This window comes from Rutidosis leptorrhynchoides, chromosome 3, assembly GCF_046630445.1.
Source record: "Rutidosis leptorrhynchoides isolate AG116_Rl617_1_P2 chromosome 3, CSIRO_AGI_Rlap_v1, whole genome shotgun sequence".
Classification (NCBI taxonomy): domain Eukaryota; kingdom Viridiplantae; phylum Streptophyta; class Magnoliopsida; order Asterales; family Asteraceae; genus Rutidosis; species Rutidosis leptorrhynchoides.
Window position 1 is genome coordinate 259,571,714 of NC_092335.1, and position 19,918 is coordinate 259,591,631.

The 19,918-nt window shown below is 32.1% G+C and overlaps 1 non-coding gene across 1 annotated transcript; it reads right to left on the reverse strand.

Annotated features, from left to right (window-relative positions):
- Positions 1 to 13,056: 13,056 nt before the first annotated feature.
- Positions 13,057 to 13,163, reverse strand: LOC139903534 (small nucleolar RNA R71). The gene has a single exon (XR_011778348.1). It is a non-coding gene; the product is annotated as a small nucleolar RNA R71 (small nucleolar RNA).
- Positions 13,164 to 19,918: the final 6,755 nt, after the last annotated feature.

Genomic DNA, 19,918 nt, shown 5'->3' on the forward strand with positions numbered 1-19,918 from the left:
GCCGAAGAATTCTGACCGACTTTAGACAAGATTTCATCAATCATGTCTCCGGGTAGGTCTCTTAAAATATTGGGTTGTCTATTCATTTTGTGTTTTTATACAGTAAAATAGACAAGAGTTAGATTCAAAAAAAAAATACTTATTAATACAAGCAATTTTTACATATATCATAAAGCATAAGCACACTATATTACATATATTACACCACACGAATACAACTATCTTATTCCGACTCGCTTGTTTCTTCTTCTTCGGTTTTGGTTCATTTTGCCAAGTTTCTAGGGATATATGATGTTCCCCTAATACGAGCCGTCGTTATCCACATTGGTTTAGAAAAACCTGGTGGTTTAGAGGTTCCCGGGTCATCGTTACAACTTAAGGACTTCGGGGGTTGACGATACATATAAAGTTCATCGGGGTTGGAATTAGATTTCTCTATTTTTATGCCCTTTCCCTTATTATTTTCTTTTGCCTTTTTAAATTCAGTTGGGGTAATTTCTATAACATCATCGGAATTCTCGTCAGAATCCGATTCATCGGAGAATTGGTAATCCTCCCAATATTTTGCTTCCTTGGCGGAAACACCATTGACCATAATTAACCTTGGTCGGTTGGTTGAGGATTTTCTTTTACTTAACCGTTTTATTATTTCCCCCACCGGTTCTACTTCTTCATCCGGTTCCAATTCTTCTTCCGGTTCCGATTCTTCTTCCGGTTCCGACTCTTCTTCCGGTTCCTCTTCGGGAACTTGTGAATCAGTCCACGAATCATTCCAATTTACATTTGACTCTTCATTATTATTAGATGAGTCAATGGGACTTGTTCTAGAGGTAGACATCTATCACATAATATCAAACGCGTTAAGAGATTAATATATCACATAATATTCACATGTTAAAAATATATAGTTTCCAACAAAATTTGTTAAGCAATCATTTTTCAAGTAAACACGGTCGAAGTCCAGACTCACTAATGCATCCTAACAAACTCGATAAGACACAGTAATGCAAAATTCTAGTTCTCTAAGACCAACTCTCTGATACCAACTGAAATGTCCCGTTCTTATTGATTAAAAACGTTCCATATTAATTGATTTCGTTGCGAGGTTTTGACCTCTATATGAGACGTTTTTCAAAGACTGCATTCATTTTAAAACAAAGCATAACCTTTATTTCATCAATAAAGGTTTAAAAAGCTTTACGTAGATTATCAAATAATGATAATCTAAAATATCCTGTTTACACACGACCATTACATAATGGTTTACAATACAAATATGTTACAACAAAATAAGTTTCTTGAATGCAGTTTTTACACAATATCATACAAGCATGGACTCCAAATCTTGTCCTTATTTAAGTATGCGACAGCGGAAGCTCTTAATAATCACCTGAGAATAAACATGCTTAAAACGTCAACAAAAATGTTGGTGAGTTATAGGTTTAACCTATATATATCAAATCATAATAATAGACCACAAGATTTCATATTTCAATACACATCCCATACATAGAGATAAAAATCATTCATATGGTGAACACCTGGTAACCGACATTAACAAGATGCATATATAAGAATATCCCCATCATTCCGGGACACCTTTCGGATATGATATAAATTTCGAAGTACTAAAGCATCCGGTACTTTGGATGGGGCTTGTTGGGCCCGATAGATCTATCTTTAGGATTCGCGTCAATTAGGGTGTCTGTTCCCTAATTCTTAGATTACCAGACTTAATAAAAAGGGGCATATTCGATTTCGATAATTCAACCATAGAATGTAGTTTCACGTATTTGTGTCTATTTTGTAAATCATTTATAAAACCTGCATGTATTCTCATCCCAAAAATATTAGATTTTAAAAGTGGGACTATAACTCACTTTCACAGATTTTTACTTCGTCGGGAAGTAAGACTTGGCCACTGGTTGATTCACGAACCTATAACAATATATACATATATATCAAAGTATGTTCAAAATATATTTACAACACTTTTAATATATTTTGATGTTTTAAGTTTATTAAGTCAGCTGTCCTCGTTAGTAACCTACAACTAGTTGTCCACAGTTAGATATACAGAAATAAATCGATAAATATTATCTTGAATCAATCCACGACCCAGTGTATACGTATCTCAGTATTGATCACAACTCAAACTATATATATTTTGGAATCAACCTCAACCCTGTATAGCTAACTCCAACATTCACATATAAAGTGTCTATGGTTGTTCCGAAATATATATAGATGTGTCGACATGATAGGTCGAAACATTGTATACGTGTCTATGGTATCTCAAGATTACATAATATATAATACAAGTTGATTAAGTTTTGGTTGGAATAGATTTGTTACCAATTTTCACGTAGCTAAAATGAGAAAAATTATCCAATCTTGTTTTACCCATAACTTCTTCATTTTAAATCCGTTTTGAGTGAATCAAATTGCTATGGTTTCATATTGAACTCTATTTTATGAATCTAAACAGAAAAAGTATAGGTTTATAGTCGGAAAAATAAGTTACAAGTCGTTTTTGTAAAGGTAGTCATTTCAGTCGAAAGAACGACGTCTAGATGACCATTTTAGAAAACATACTTCCACTTTGAGTTTAACCATAATTTTTGGATATAGTTTCATGTTCATAATAAAAATCATTTTCTCAGAATAACAACTTTTAAATCAAAGTTTATCATAGTTTTTAATTAACTAACCCAAAACAGCCCGCGGTGTTACTACGACGGCGTAAATCCGGTTTTACGGTGTTTTTCGTGTTTCCAGGTTTTAAATCATTAAGTTAGCATATCATATAGATATAGAACATGTGTTTAGTTGATTTTAAAAGTCAAGTTAGAAGGATTAACTTTTGTTTGCGAACAAGTTTAGAATTAACTAAACTATGTTCTAGTGATTACAAGTTTAAACCTTCGAATAAGATAGCTTTATATGTATGAATCGAATGATGTTATGAACATCATTACTACCTTAAGTTCCTTGGATAAACCTACTGGAAAATATAAAAATGGATCTAGCTTCAACGGATCCTTGGATGGCTCGAAGTTCTTGAAGCAGAATCATGACACGAAAACAAGTTCAAGTAAGATCATCACTTGAAATAAGATTGTTATAGTTATAGAAATTGAACCAAAGTTTGAATATGATTATTACCTTGTATTAGAATGATAACCTACTGTAAGAAACAAAGATTTCTTGAGGTTGGATGATCACCTTACAAGATTGTAAGTGAGCTAGCAAACTTGAAAGTATTCTTGATTTTATGAAACTAGAACTTTTGAAATTTATGAAGAACACTTAGAACTTGAAGATAGAACTTGAGAGAGATCAATTAGATGAAGAAAATTGAAGAATGAAAGTGTTTGTAGGTGTTTTTGGTCGTTGGTGTATGGATTAGATATAAAGGATATGTAATTTTGTTTTCATGTAAATAAGTCATGAATGATTACTCATATTTTTGTAATTTTATGAGATATTTCATGCTAGTTGCCAAATGATGGTTCCCACATGTGTTAGGTGACTCACATGGGCTGCTAAGAGCTGATCATTAGAGTGTATATACCAATAGTACATACATCTAAAAGCTGTGTATTGTACGAGTACGAATACGGGTGCATACGAGTAGAATTGTTGATGAAACTGAACGAGGATGTAATTGTAAGCATTTTTGTTAAGTAGAAGTATTTTGATAAGTGTCTTGAAGTCTTTCAAAAGTGTATGATTACATATTAAAACACTACATGTATATACATTTTAACTGAGTCGTTAAGTCATCGTTAGTCGTTACATGTAAATGTTGTTTTGAAACCTTTAGGTTAACGATCTTGTTGAATGTTGTTAACCCATTGTTTATTATAACAAATGAGATGTTAAATTATTATATTATCATGATATTATGATATATAATATATCTTAGTATGATGTATATACAGTTAAATGTCGTTACAACGATAATCGTTACATATATGTCTCGTTTCGAAATCATTAAGTTAGTAGCCTTATTTTTACATTGTTAAAATACCTAATGAGATACATACTTATAATAAAAACATGTTAACTATATATATAACCATATATATGTCATCGTATAGTTTTTATAAGTTTTAACGTTCGTGAATCACCGGTCAACTTGGGTGGTCAATTGTCTATATGAAACATATTTCAATTAATCAAGTCTTAACAAGTTTGATTGCTTAACATGTTGGAAACATTTAATCATGTAAATATCAATCTTAATTAATTTATATAAACATGGAAAAGTTCGGGTCACTACAAATAGTACATACATCTAAAAGCTGTGTATTGTACGAGTACGAATACGGGTACATACGAGTAGAATTGTTGATGAAACTGAACGAGGATGTAATTGTAAGCATTTTTGTTAAGTAGAAGTATTTTGATAAGTGTCTTGAAGTCTTTCAAAAGTGTATGAATACATATTAAAACACTACATGTATATACCTTTTAACTGAGTCGTTAAGTCATCGTTAGTCGTTACATGTAAGTGTTGTTTTGAGACCTTTAGGTTAACGATCTTGTTAAATGTTGTTAACCCAAAGTTTATAATATCAAATGAGATTTTAAATTATTATATTATCATGATATTATGATATATTAATATATCTTAATATGATATATACATTTAAATGTCGTTACAACGATAATCGTTACATATATGTCTCGTTTCGAAATCCTTAAGTTAGTACTCTTGTTTTTACTTATGTAGTTCATTATTAATACACTTAGTGATATATTTAATTATCATATTATCATGTTATATATAATATAACAATGTATTAATATGCTTCATATATATTTAGTAAGACGTGGTTATAACGATAATCGTTATATGTATCGTTTCGAGTTTCATACGTCAATAGGCTCCTTTTTAAGTATATAACTTATTGTTACTATTTTTAATGAGATATTTGATGATCATTATATCATGTTAAACATACATATTTATTCATTTATGTATCACCATGTCATATACAACTTATAGCGTTCGTGAATCATTGGTCAAACTGGGTAATCAGACGTTTACAAAATTTCCGTTTCAATTAACCAAGTCTTAACAAGTTTGATTGCTTAACATGTTGGAAACATTTAATCATGTAAATATAGTTTTCATTAAACATATAATCATAGAAAGGTTCGGAAAAGTTCGGGTCACTACACCCTGGTTGTACTGTATCTGAAGATTCTATTAACTCGGTATGGTCGGAGTTCCCGAGAGGCCTCTAATGCGCTTTTAGGACACGAAACTTAGGAATTGAGACACGAATGACCTAGTATGCCTATTGACTATTCTAAGGAGACCTCTTAGGAGCTGTTAAAATCTAGTTAGTGCCTTAACTGTGTGACGCAAACCTATTGCATGTTCTTGTTTGATTATTGCCCTATGATTAAGTCATATCAACTATTTAGGGATCTATTCGGTTTCTACCTGCTTTACTTTCAGTATATCAATTGTAATGATGTATAATGTTTAGATTGGTATGATATCATTAGTATGATGAAATGGTTGTTAGTTTACATTAAGGTTTTGTCAACTTAACCCAACGGACACCTTCCGTTTGTGATCAGTGTTCACTCAACACGGCATGTTGTTATTCAGTTATCCAAACTGATAACGAGGGTTAGGGTTAGAACTCAACTCACCAATAAACCTATGCTTTACTGAGGATAACCTCCAAGGTATAGTTACCTTTCAATTATACAACCAAACGACATACTTTTCACTACTCAACGAGAAATCCGAGAGTCTAGAGATAAGTAGGTCTGTGTAATTGGCTCACCCAACCAGATCTATACCATTCTAATCATAGCTTTAACATAAATATAATTACCTTTCCCTAACCTAAACTGATATCTTGGTCAATAGTTCTCTGATCTGCGTACTTCGGATATCCTTCCATCATCTTTACTTTTCCACAATTAGGACTATTAGCTTAAAACCAACTATGATCTTTTATCTAGGTAATTTAACCAAATATAATTATCCACTTGATCTTCAATTCGTTAAACCATTCAAAACTACGACCCTAAGTTAACTTACACCTTCTACCTTAGAAAGTTAATAGCAAATTTAGGCCCAGCAAAATATAAATAATAAACCACTGTTCTCCCTCTAGATAGATCACTCTGACGCCTTGCGACCTAATGACACCGCATAAATAAAATCGTCCGTTTTAGTCATATCAGTAAGGTCCCTATTAAGTAGCAGAAGCATGTTGGCAAATTTGTGCCACGAAGTTGGCACACAACTAATTTAAATATATATATATATTTTTATGTTTGATACATTTTTTAGATTTGTGATTGATCAACACAACTTGTGTTAGCGCAATGCGCCATGGTTTTTTGATGCTTTATTTCGAACGTATTTTCTCATTTCTAATTTAATTCATTATGTAACTATCTATGACCACACATTGGTGATTTATTATAGCAAGTCTATACCTATGTTATGCCTGCCCTGGATGATGTTTGTTCTAGCTTTCAGACGACAGCGGCGGCGTCCCAGTTGTAGTAAGTACGCATGTGGGCACCGTAACAAAATTACCGTAGGGTTTCGTACTAGTCATATAAATTCTAGCATGGTCTAGAACTCATGTATTTCATCACATTACAGGTTACAATGATTATGTTGCGTGTCCGTAACAAGGATAGCGCATGACATTTGTATAATTAAACTTTGCATAATAAACATCTGTTTAAAGAATAGATGAAATTTAAACTGAACAAATTGTATTTAATAACATGAAATACATTACCAGATGACATAAACCCTTGCAACATCACTATGGGTTCATGTTCAATATCTTGTCTAAATTAAGACCTTTTTGGCTGCCACCTCCTGTATAATAGCCAGGTTACAAGATCTCACCATCACTCTTCAAAGTTTAACAATTCCTAAAAGTTCCCATGCTACTAGAACCAGTCTAAGGTATCCTTACCCTAGATGGGTTTATAAATAGCAGAATAGCTTCACATTACACCAACCTACTCTCCACTCTATCGAAAATTTAATCGACTTTATAAAAAAGAAATACATAATAAACCTTTAAGTCATAGAATGCCAAAATAAGTTTGATGCTTTGATAAACATTTTGAAAAATTAATAACCAATTTTCAGCTTACACTTAAACGATTAACCACTAAAGTTGAGACAAAGTTGTGACGACCCGAAAATTTCAGACCAAATTTAAATTTAATCTTTATATAGTTTTGACACGATAAGCAAAGTCTATTAAACTGAGTCTCAAAATTTTGAACTGTTTCATATACGGATTTGACTTTCGACCGTTCTCAAAATAGTTATGTGTTTATATGTACATATATATATATATATATATATATATATATATATATATATATATATATATATAAATGGAAATTGGAAAAACAATTTGAAACATTATATGTTGTTGTATTTAAAATTAATTATGTAAAATAAAATAAAAAATAAGATGTTATAATAGTTATTATTTAAAGCATAACTATATATAAATAAAGTATATTAGAAATAATTATTAAATAATTGTAATACTCGTTGGACGTTTTGATTATTATTTAGAGAAGTTTAATTCGAACTTAGATGATTTAAATTAAATGGTGATCCGAAAATGAGTTCTATAAATTTTAGGCTTATTAAAAATATATTTAGAAGCTAATTAATAAATTTCAACACTTTTTATATTTTACCCAAAATCGAAAGGGACCATTGATGTAATTTTTATTTAATAAATTAATGATCGAATTTTATATCATAATGACCGAAATAAATAAAAATATATAATTTAAAAATATGGGATTTTTTTGTGTACTTTTATCCGCCACTGATTTCAAATAGTGCACGATACACAGTCCGTGAAAACTTTCGGTAACTATAAAACAATTAAAGAGGCTGCTAAACTATTCATTTACTATTTGGCACTGTTTAAGTTGAATTATTAATTATGAATCATTCTGTGTTAGTTTAGCTTTTAGATTATATATATTACTTATACGTGCATACAAGAAACACCATCACTTCTTGATTACTCACTTCCATCCCCATTTTTAAATGATACCCATGACCACCGTCGTGATGCCATTCCCCAAACCCATTTAACCACCACCACACTCTCTATCTCTATGTGTATCTTTCTTATTTCTTGCTTGATGAAAACACTACAATCATCTTCATCACCATCATCAACACCCAAAACAATTTTTGTTGTGTACCAGTGTTGAACCTGTTTAACTTGCCGAGAAACAAAACCACTCCATCACCAAATAACTATTAGTTCGCCTATTTCAGTTTCAGTCGAACACCAATTAATGGAAAGCTGCTGCACCAACTTGTTTGTGGTTTACTGCTACTTGAACTTTTTTTTCCCATTATAACCGAAACCATAGCAACCCTATCATCGGAGGTAAGTTGCTACTATAATTACTATTCACCTTCTTGTTCGTTTAAACCACATAACCATCAACTATGAAGCCCACCATCGAACCACCACTAACAACCACTTCCAACTAATCGTCAAACACCCTAAACCACCACTCCAACACCACCATCATCTATAACCTATTGCTACTGTTACTATAATTTTTTTTTCTGTTTCAAACATCACGAAAATTTCACTGTTACAGCTAGGGTTGCTGTTTCCTTTTCTTGTTTCCTTATTGATCGAACAAATAATGATATCGCCTTTCTATTCTGACCGGAACAACCAATACCACAAACCGCTAGATGTTGCAACTCTTCGAGAACCACCATAATCAATCATAGAACACCACTCAAACCCGCCACTAAACTAGATCGTTTCTTGTTGTATCTACCTTTGAACTTTGGCATGAATCAGTATAACCACAATCCCATATGTCGAGAACACCATCAAATCAAAACCAAACATCACACAAACTTCCATTCTTTCAGTTTCCTTTCTTCAAAAACTAACACACATTTAATCACCTTCATTAAACTAAACCCTACAGTCAACCTCTAACACCCATGCCAATCATTAACTCAACTAACTTGCAACGTTAACGGTTTCTGGTTCAGTCCTCACGACACACACACAAGTAAGCTATTTGTTTCCTTATTATATCTCATACTTCGAGATACAAATCTGTCACCAACATTACTACCACAAACTACCACTAAACAACCACCGAGACACACCACCATTTCACCACACAAGAACACCCACTTGCATAAATTCGCTGTTTCATTCCTGCTACTACTGTTTTATTAGAACGGAGAAAATGAAAAAGATGATACACGAAAGGATGATTGATGAGATGATACATGATGTTATGACGTTACTACTACACGTTTCTTTTTATTTCTTTATGGCCGACATCTACCAAACCAATAATCCCACTTGTTTATTAAAGTAGAAAAAAGCGAATTGTTATCAGAATTCTTCTTGGATCACCATTTTGTTTTTTCTTTAATTGGGACGTTGATAAGGCTAAAAAGGAACATATATTTCATAGCATTATCCCTCAAGAAAGACAAGATTTTAGTTGCAATTGTTCTATTTTCATGTAATATTCGTTTATATTAAATAAGTGCGAAGACAAAAGGCAGATTTGACGAATTGAAGACACAAAGGTCCGAAAAGCTAAAAAGTACAAGATACAATTAAAGTGGTTCAATTTATTGATGAGAAACGTCTAAAAATGACAAGAGTACAAGACGCAAAACACAAAGTACACGATATAAAATAGTACGAAAGAGCGTTCGAAAATCCGGAACCGAGGCATGAACCAACTTTCAACGCTCGACGCAACGGAGCTGAAAGTACAAGTCAACTATGCACAAGAATATAATATAATATTTAAATAATTCATAATAAGAATAATATTAAATAATAAAAAGTTGTTAATTGAGCATAGTTCAGGGGTCATAAGTGAAAATTTCAATTTATCATTTGCCTATAAAAGGCCATCTAAATCGATGATTTAGATACACCTTTTTCCAATCTTCTTTCTTTCTTATGTAATTTATATGTATATTTATAATATTAAGTTTAATTTAAGATTAATAATAATTGGGTTATTGTAAGAAATGTTTTACGGGTTTTAAAGTAGGAACTCTGTCCGTGTAACGCTACGCGATTAATAATCACTGTAAGTTATGTTCTTCCTTTTTAAATTAATGTCTCGTAACTAAGTTATTATTATGCTTATTTAAGCCGAAGTAATCGTGATGTTTGACTAAATATTAAGACGGGGTTATTGGATTTTGTACCATAATTAAGGTTTGGGCAAAAGACCGACACTTGTGGAAATTGGACTATTGACTATTAATAGATGGGGGGTATTATCTAATTGAGTGACAACTCATTGGAGTCTGTCGAACCTATCTTCAAATTAATTATCCTAATAATTAATATTGATTATGGTTGTCCTATTTAGTGACGTTCATATGGAATCTATTATAATCATTTAATTAATTATTCGGGTTGGGTAATTGATTATTCAAACTGATCAAGTGGGTAAATTAATATTCATATCTAATCAAAACAGGGGTAGATTACATACAGTGATAACTGGTGTAATTGTTGACAGAAGTGATAACTGCGTCACAGTTTAAATCCTTAATTAGTTGGAATATTTGACTTCGGGTATAAGGGTAATTTGACGAGGACACTCGCACTTTATATTTATGACCGATGGACTATTATGGATAAAAACCAGATAGGTATCAAATAAACTATGACAAAGGACAATTAACCCGAGTAACAATTAATTAAAATCAAAACGTTAAACATCATGATTACGGAAGTTTAAATAAGCATAATTGTTTTATTGTATTTTTCATCGCACTTTTATTTTCTGTCATTTTATTTTCTGTCATTTTATTTATCGCAATTTATTTTACGCACTTTAATTTTTGTCATTTATTTTTACGCTTAAAATCGACAAACCGGTCATTAAACGGTAAAACCCCCATTTTATAATAATACTACTACTTATTTATATATATATTTTTACAAATAAACTTAATAATATAGTGTTAACTTCACCAGCTCCCTGTGGAACGAACCGGACTTACTAAAAACTACACTACTCTACGATTAGGTACACTGCCTATAAGTGTTGTAGCAAGGTTTAGGTATATCCACTCGATAAATAAATAAATAAAACTTGTGTAATATTTCGTCGCATTTTGTAGTAAAAATTAATACTATTTCGTACACCCCGCTGCACACATCAAGTTTTTGGCGCCGCTGCCGGGGAGCGCTAAAACGCTATATTTTTAATTATAATAATATTGAAATAAAATATAATAATATAATAATATTGAAATAGAATATAATAATATAATAATATTGAAATACAATATATAATAATATAATAATATTTTAGAATCAAAATTTGATACGTAAAGTTTTAAAAAGTCGTATTTATTAAATACTTCAGGGGTATATTATGTAACTTGTAATTAATAATTTCTATCATGTCGCTTTCATGTGAATAGTAAATTAATTAATTTCTTTTCATTTACTATTCATGAATAGTAAATGAATTAAAAAAAAAGTTTTGAAAAAAAATAATAATTATAAAAAAATTATTAATTTGTAAAAAAAAATCGTTTTTTAAAAAAAAAAAAAAAGTTGTAAAAAAAACGTTTTTTTAAGAAAAAAAATTCGTTTTTAAAAAAAAAAAAAAAAAATTTGTAAAAAAAAAAAATTCGTTTTTTAAAAAAAAAAAAAAAATTTTAAAAATAAATTTTTTAAAAAAATAATAAATAATAATTTTTTTTTTAAGTTTTATTACCTTTAGATTTTTAGACTATAGTTACAATTTTTAGTATTAAGTTTAGTTTTGCATAGTTATTTTTATTTCTAGAATTTTTAGGTTTGCCGTAAAATCCCTTAAGTGCTTATTCCTTAGACTAAGATTTAGGTGCTTTAGAATTTTGCGACGCCGTTTTTCGCGCTACTTTCTTATTTTTATTTTTCGACGCCTATTTTTCGACCTTTTATTTTTCGACATTTTTCGACGCGCAATCTATTTCTTTCTTATTTCTCGCCATTCTAGTTTTTAGGACTTAGAATTTTTTCTACTTCTTCTCTAAATTTCTTAAAATTACGAAAATTTATTTTAAGTGGTTAAATTGATAGACATCAAAATTTTCTGGTTCGTAGTAATAGTTGGATTTGTACGTGGACCGGGTTATTGGAGCCAAACAGTACTCAATTATATTGAGACCAAACGAATCCTGCCCCTCTGCTGCATCTTTTGGCTATTCGAAACGTGGGCAAAATCAGAAAAGTCTATTGATTGGATAACTTATTATAATTTTTCTTTCCTTTTAAAAACTAATAGGATATTCAGTGAATGCACCGAGCAAGACGTTCACCACCTTTTGTACGTTCACCACCTGTAACTAGATCAAGACATTTAGCAAATATAACCGCCGTTGATTTTTCTTTAGAATCGTCATCCAGTCGACCAAGTACTTCAGTTCAAATTTCCGATAATCCATTTTTTGAACCCAACCTCACAATTGAGAATCCAGAGAATATTCAGGAACGGTTCGTAGATCCTGAACCACTAAACTATCCTCCGGAGCCACCAATCATTCAAACAGAGATTGTTGAGGAACGAACCATTAAATCAGAATCATCTAGTGATACCGATTCAACGAATTCAATTATGGAAGTAACGGAACCTCTAAGTATGGAAGATCGAATGAGAACTAAACGCACGGGCCAAGGTCACGCCATTATTAAGCCAGAAGTTAATGCTCCAGATTATGAAATCAAAGGACAAATTCTACATATGGTAACTAATCAGTGCCAATATAGTGGTACGCCAAAAGAAGATCCCAACGAACATCTTCGTACCTTTAATAGGATCTGTACACTATTCAAAATCCGAGAAGTGGAGGATGAGCAGATATATCTCATGTTGTTTCCCTGGACTTTAAAGGGAGAAGCCAAAGATTGGTTAGAATCGTTACCTGAAGGGGCGATTGACACATGGGATGTCTTAGTTGAAAAATTTCTTCAAAGATTCTTTCCGGCATCTAAAGCCGTGAGACTTCAAGGAGAAATTGTTACGTTCACACAAAAGCCAAATGAAACATTATATGAGGCGTGGACAAGATTCGGAAGGATGTTGAGAGGATGTCCTCAACACGGTTTAGACACTTATCAAATAGTACAAATATTCTACCAAGGTGTCAACGTTGCTACAAGAAAAGACATCGACATAACAGCTGGTGGTTCCATTATGAAGAAAACCGCAACTGAAGCTTACAAAATTATTGATAACACTGCTTCCCACTCTCATGAGTGGCATCAAGAAAAAGATATCTTTCGATCATCTAAAGCGGCTAGAGCCGATTCTAGCCATGACTTTGATTCCGTTTCCGCAAAAATAGATGCTTTCGAAAGACGAATGGAAAAGATGAATAAAGATATTCACGCAATACGAATCAGTTGTGAGCAATGCGGTGGACCACACTTATTGAAAGATTGTCACATTGAACTAACGATGGAACAACGTGAGAATGTTTCCTATATGAACCAAAGGCCGGGAAATAATTATCAAAATAATTATCAACCGCCAAGGCTAAACTTCAATCGAAATCAAAACATTCTTTATAATCCAAATGGACCAAACAATAATTCGTACAACCAACAAGGTCCGAATAACCAACCGACTCAAACCAACACTTTCAATCAACAAAGACCTGGCTTGTATAAACCACCACAACAAACCGAAGAGAAAAAGCCAAATCTAGAAGAAATAATGGCAAAGCTATTTGAATCTCAAACACAATTTATTACATCTCAAACCCAAACAAATAATAGGTTTGATCAGTCATTAAGAACTCAACAAGCTTCCATTTTGAATCTAGAAAAACACGTAGGTACTCTTGCTAGCATAATGAGTGAGAGGGAACAAGGAAAGCTACCGAGTAATACTGAAGTAAATCCTCGGAATGAGAATGTTAATATGGTTTCAACAAATTCTGAAAAACCAGCTCCAGAAGATGGGAAGGTTTTAGATGAGAGTAACAATGAAGAATTTACACCACTACCACCACCCGAGTATGTAAAGCCAGTGGTGTCACCATACAAACCACCCATCCCGTTTCCAAGAAAAGGAGTTGAGTATGAGCAAGTAATAAGTAATAAAGATTGTGATACTTCTGGAAAGAAGAAGAAGAAAAAGAATAAGAAAGTACAAGAAACAAAAGCCGTAGAAGTAAACCCGGTGAATACAGTTCCACCAAAACCTCCACCTAGGGTAGGTGATCCGGGTGAATTTATTGTTCCTTGTCTACTTAGTGATTGTGTCATGTATGATGCACTGGCAGATTTAGGTGCAAGTGTGAGTGTTATGCCTCTTTCCTTATATAAGAGATTAGGTGTAGGTAAGTTAAGTCCAACGGATATGAGTGTTCGACTCTTTGATCAAACCATTAAGCACCCAGTTGGAATTGCTGACAACCTACCCGTTCAAGTAGGTAATTTAACCTTTCTAGTCGAATTTATTGTCATTGACATAGAAGAGGACCCAAACGTTCCTCTAATTTTAGGTCGACCATTCTTTGCGTCCACCGGGGCGTTATTTGATGTAGGAAATGGAAGAATGACACTTAGTACTGGTAACAAATCGATCACCTTTATGATTCGAAAGTCTAAATCTCCACCAACCAAAACCATTGAACCAGCAAAAACGATTGGTAACAACCATTTTGTTTTACCAACTCCAACGGTAGTGCTTAATAATAATAAAACGCCTAAGTGTGGGGAAAATGAAGTAACACCTAATGATGACCTGATAACAAAGAACCCCGTTGTTGATACGAAATTAAATGACCCCGTTATTAATAGTTCAATGAAGAAACTTATTAAACGGATTCGCGATGCTAGGACCAAGGGGAACTTTAAGTTATGTAACCGGTTAGTATCCAATCTATCACCTAAAGAAAAGGAGAAACTAGTTAAAATTGTGGATATTACACAGGAATCCGACCAATGGCTTAAAGAAAAAGTCACGGATATGCAAGTTGATTATGGACCAAGAGAAATTGACGATGAAGTTAATCACAATTTCGACACCACAGCTACCTAAGTGTGGGGAGATTTAAATGTTCTAAAAAGAAAATGCTGTCTAGAGTTAATTGTTCTGTTCTCGTGTAGTTCCGAGAATGGAATCCGATTGGTCTTTTCCGCTAGCAGACACTAAAGAACTAGTTTTCTCCCACCATTCTGAATTTTTATTTTTTAGGTTTTAATTAATATGCCTTTTAAATTTAAGTTTTGTGTGATTTTAAAAACAAAATTTACTTTATTTCATTAAGTTTAAAAAATTGATTTCTAAAATTCGTCGTAAGTTGAAGACTAGGTCGTTGAACCGAAATTGCTTTACCCAAAGACGGGGCGATAAATTTTGTTATCATTATTTTTTTAATTTTATTGATCTAAAGTATGCAAAAAAAAAAATATATATATATATATTATATTTTATAAATTTTTAAACGTGGGATAATATATCAAACTTTAAAAATATGTATATATATGTTTGTATTTTATGTTATGTACAAAACAGGGTAAAACAGCGCACTTTCAAAGACTAGCATTAAGTTCAGCAAAAGCTACTAATTTTGACGACAAGACGCAAAATATCAAATGTGATATGACAACAACATGTTTGCAAACTCGGTATTTTTAATCACTTTTCTACACTAATCACCCTCGTGAATTTATAATTAGAGTCTGATTTCATGCAAATGAGGGCATTGCATGATCTTAAGTGTGGGGAAGGGTTATAAATTCTCTCGGGTTTACACTTGGTTTATTTGCCAAATTTTGCGAAAATTTGAAAAATTTTCAACTAAATGAAATCAAAATCATGTTTATATATATTTATGAACGATGAAAACTAGGTGTTAATACCGAAATTATTGTTACCTCAAAAAGGACATAAATTGAGAAACAACCCAAAATGCTTGAATTCATTTAAAATGGAATAAAGGAGAATAAAAAGGCAAAGAAAGAAACTAAGTGTGGGGAGAATATACCAAGTTATTCAATTAAAAACTATCTATCACATGTTTGTGTAAAGTTTATTGCAGGTGCTTTTGTTTTGGACTAAATTAACTGTTTTACCCGATTTATTGTAATACTTTTGAAAGAAGAGATGGATCTACACGATGAATCAATTTCATCATTAAAAGGAAGTAAAGTCTTCCGAAAAAGACACGCGCTTCTTGATTTAGGTCAAGAAGTTGTCGTCCAGACCAGCTGTAGGTTGACGAAAAATCTAGAAAAGTCATCTCTAAAATCAGCAGGAAATCCACGGACCTCAGCATCAAACAGGGTCGCCAGGTGGTCAGATTTATCCTAACCATGAGAAGGATTTATCTCGTACAATGGGGAGGCACCGTGAAAATTAGCTTGATAAGACTAATGAATCAGATCCCCAGAAAGGATAATCTCCTTAAAGATTAAAAATCAGCATTTAAGCCTGATATTACTCAATCCTTGATATTGACCTTAAAGATTGAGAATTCAAACTCATAGAATTCAATGCTATCTAAACTCGAGCTTGAACAAGAAAATATTTTGATCAAAAATACAAACCGATTTGTTTTCTGAAAACCCATTTTCAATGCGTTCATCACCATTGAACGTAAAATCCTAGGAATTCACCTGGAATTCATAAGGTCACCTGAACCAAATCGGGTGTCAACCGTAAGAACGGTGGTTGCATAGCATGGTCGGAGACAGGACCTTGTGCCAGACCGAAAAATCATAGGATGATCTTTACTATTGCTCCTACCAAGGATAGTACTAGCATCCGACACGTCAAAAGACCATAATCATCTGCATGTCATGGGACATTGCCTTAACAGTTTCTTGTTCATCGCTTTCCTTTACAACCGGACGGTAGTTTACCGAAAGGTAATATACGGAACAAGTAAATTGGATGTGTGCTTTCCGATACAGGGATAGCAGTGGATTACACGAACCTAAAAGTTTTTAGCCAAAATATTGATCCACAAATATATTTTGCAACAACGAATGGTGGGTCAAATCAGAAAACTTATCTAGGGTAAAATCTAGATTGAATTTTCAAAAGATCAAATGTTTTCATAAAGATCCAATTTCCTAAAGGATCTACATTTTTATAGTCATGTGGGACTGTAAACCGCCTTTCAAATGTGCACTTTGCTTTGGAAACCGAAAGTAAATCAGCTATTTGATTGCAAGTGTCGTTGACCTAAACCCAAGGCAACTGTGGATGACACACCCACCTTTAACCATGGTTCTATCGTTACTATCATTGTTTATACCGCTCTATCAAAATCACTGATGTACAAAATGTGAAGAATAAAGAAGTGATTCGTGTGATTTGTATTATCTTATTTCAAGACTGTATTGCTTGAGGACAAGCAACGCTCAAGTGTGGGGATATTGATAAGGCTAAAAAGGAACATATATTTCATAGCATTATCCCTCAAGAAAGACAAGATTTTAGTTGCAATTGTTCTATTTTCAAGTAATATTCGTTTATATTAAATAAGTGCGAAGACAAAAGGCAGATTCGACGAATTGAAGACACAAAGGTCCGAAAAGCTAAAAAGTACAAGATACAATTAAAGTGGTTCAATTTATTGATGAGAAACGTCTAAAAATGACAAGAGTACAAGACGCAAAACACAAAGTACACGATATAAAATAGTACGAAAGAGCGTTCGAAAATCCGGAACCGAGGCATGAACCAACTTTCAACGCTCGACGCAACGGAGCTGAAAGTACAAGTCAACTATGCACAAGAATATAATATAATATTTAAATAATTCATAATAAGAATAATATTAAATAATAAAAAGTTGTTAATTGAGCATAGTTCAGGGGTCATAAGTGAAAATTTCAATTTATCATTTGCCTATAAAAGGCCATCTAAATCGATGATTTAGATACACCTTTTTCCAATCTACTTTCTTTCTTATGTAATTTATATTTATATTTATAATATTAAGTTTAATTTAAGATTAATAATAATTGGGTTATTGTAAGAAATGTTTTACGGGTTTTAAAGTAGGAACTCTGTCCGTGTAACGCTACGCGATTAATAATCACTGTAAGTTATGTTCTTCCTTTTTAAATTAATGTCTCGTAACTAAGTTATTATTATGCTTATTTAAGCCGAAGTAATGACGTTACTACTACACGTTTCTTTTTATTTCTTTATGGCCGATATCTACCAAACCAATAATCCCACTTGTTTATTAAAGTAGAAAAAAGCGAATTGTTATCAGAATTCTTCTTGGATCACCATTTTGTTTTTTCTTTAATTGGGACGTTGATAAGGCTAAAAAGGAACATATATTTCATAGCATTATCCCTCAAGAAAGACAAGATTTTAGTTGCAATTGTTCTATTTTCATGTAATATTCGTTTATATTAAATAAGTGCGAAGACAAAAGGCAGATTCGACGAATTGAAGACACAAAGGTCCGAAAAGCTAAAAAGTACAAGATACAATTAAAGTGGTTCAATTTATTGATGAGAAACGTCTAAAAATGACAAGAGTACAAGACGCAAAACACAAAGTACACGATATAAAATAGTACGAAAGAGCGTTCGAAAATCCGGAACCGAGGCATGAACCAACTTTCAACGCTCGACGCAACGGAGCTGAAAGTACAAGTCAACTATGCACAAGAATATAATATAATATTTAAATAATTCATAATAAGAATAATATTAAATAATAAAAAGTTGTTAATTGAGCATAGTTCAGGGGTCATAAGTGAAAATTTCAATTTATCATTTGCCTATAAAAGGCCATCTAAATCGATGATTTAGATACACCTTTTTCCAATCTTCTTTCTTTCTTATGTAATTTATATGTATATTTATAATATTAAGTTTAATTTAAGATTAATAATAATTGGGTTATTGTAAGAAATGTTTTACGGGTTTTAAAGTAGGAACTCTGTCCGTGTAACGCTACGCGATTAATAATCACTGTAAGTTATGTTCTTCCTTTTTAAATTAATGTCTCGTAACTAAGTTATTATTATGCTTATTTAAGCCGAAGTAATCGTGATGTTTGACTAAATATTAAGACGGGGTTATTGGATTTTGTACCATAATTAAGGTTTGGGCAAAAGACCGACACTTGTGGAAATTGGACTATTGACTATTAATAGATGGGGGGTATTGTCTAATTGAGTGACAACTCATTGGAGTCTGTCGAACCTATCTTCAAATTAATTATCCTAATAATTAATATTGATTATGGTTGTCCTATTTAGTGACGTTCATATGGAATCTATTATAATCATTTAATTAATTATTCGGGTTGGGTAATTGATTATTCAAACTGATCAAGTGGGTAAATTAATATTCATATCTAATCAAAACAGGGGTAGATTACATACAGTGATAACTGGTGTAATTGTTGACAGAAGTGATAACTGCGTCACAGTTTAAATCCTTAATTAGTTGGAATATTTGACTTCGGGTATAAGGGTAATTTGACGAGGACACTCGCACTTTATATTTATGACCGATGGACTATTATGGATAAAAACCAGATAGGTATCAAATAAACTATGACAAAGGACAATTAACCCGAGTAACAATTAATTAAAATCAAAACGTTAAACATCATGATTACGGAAGTTTAAATAAGCATAATTGTTTTATTGTATTTTTCATCGCACTTTTATTTTCTGTCATTTTATTTTCTGTCATTTTATTTATCGCAATTTATTTTACGCACTTTAATTTTTGTCATTTATTTTTACGCTTAAAATCGACAAACCGGTCATTAAACGGTAAAACCCCCATTTTATAATAATACTACTACTTATTTATATATATATTTTTACAAATAAACTTAATAATATAGCGTTAACTTCACCAGCTCC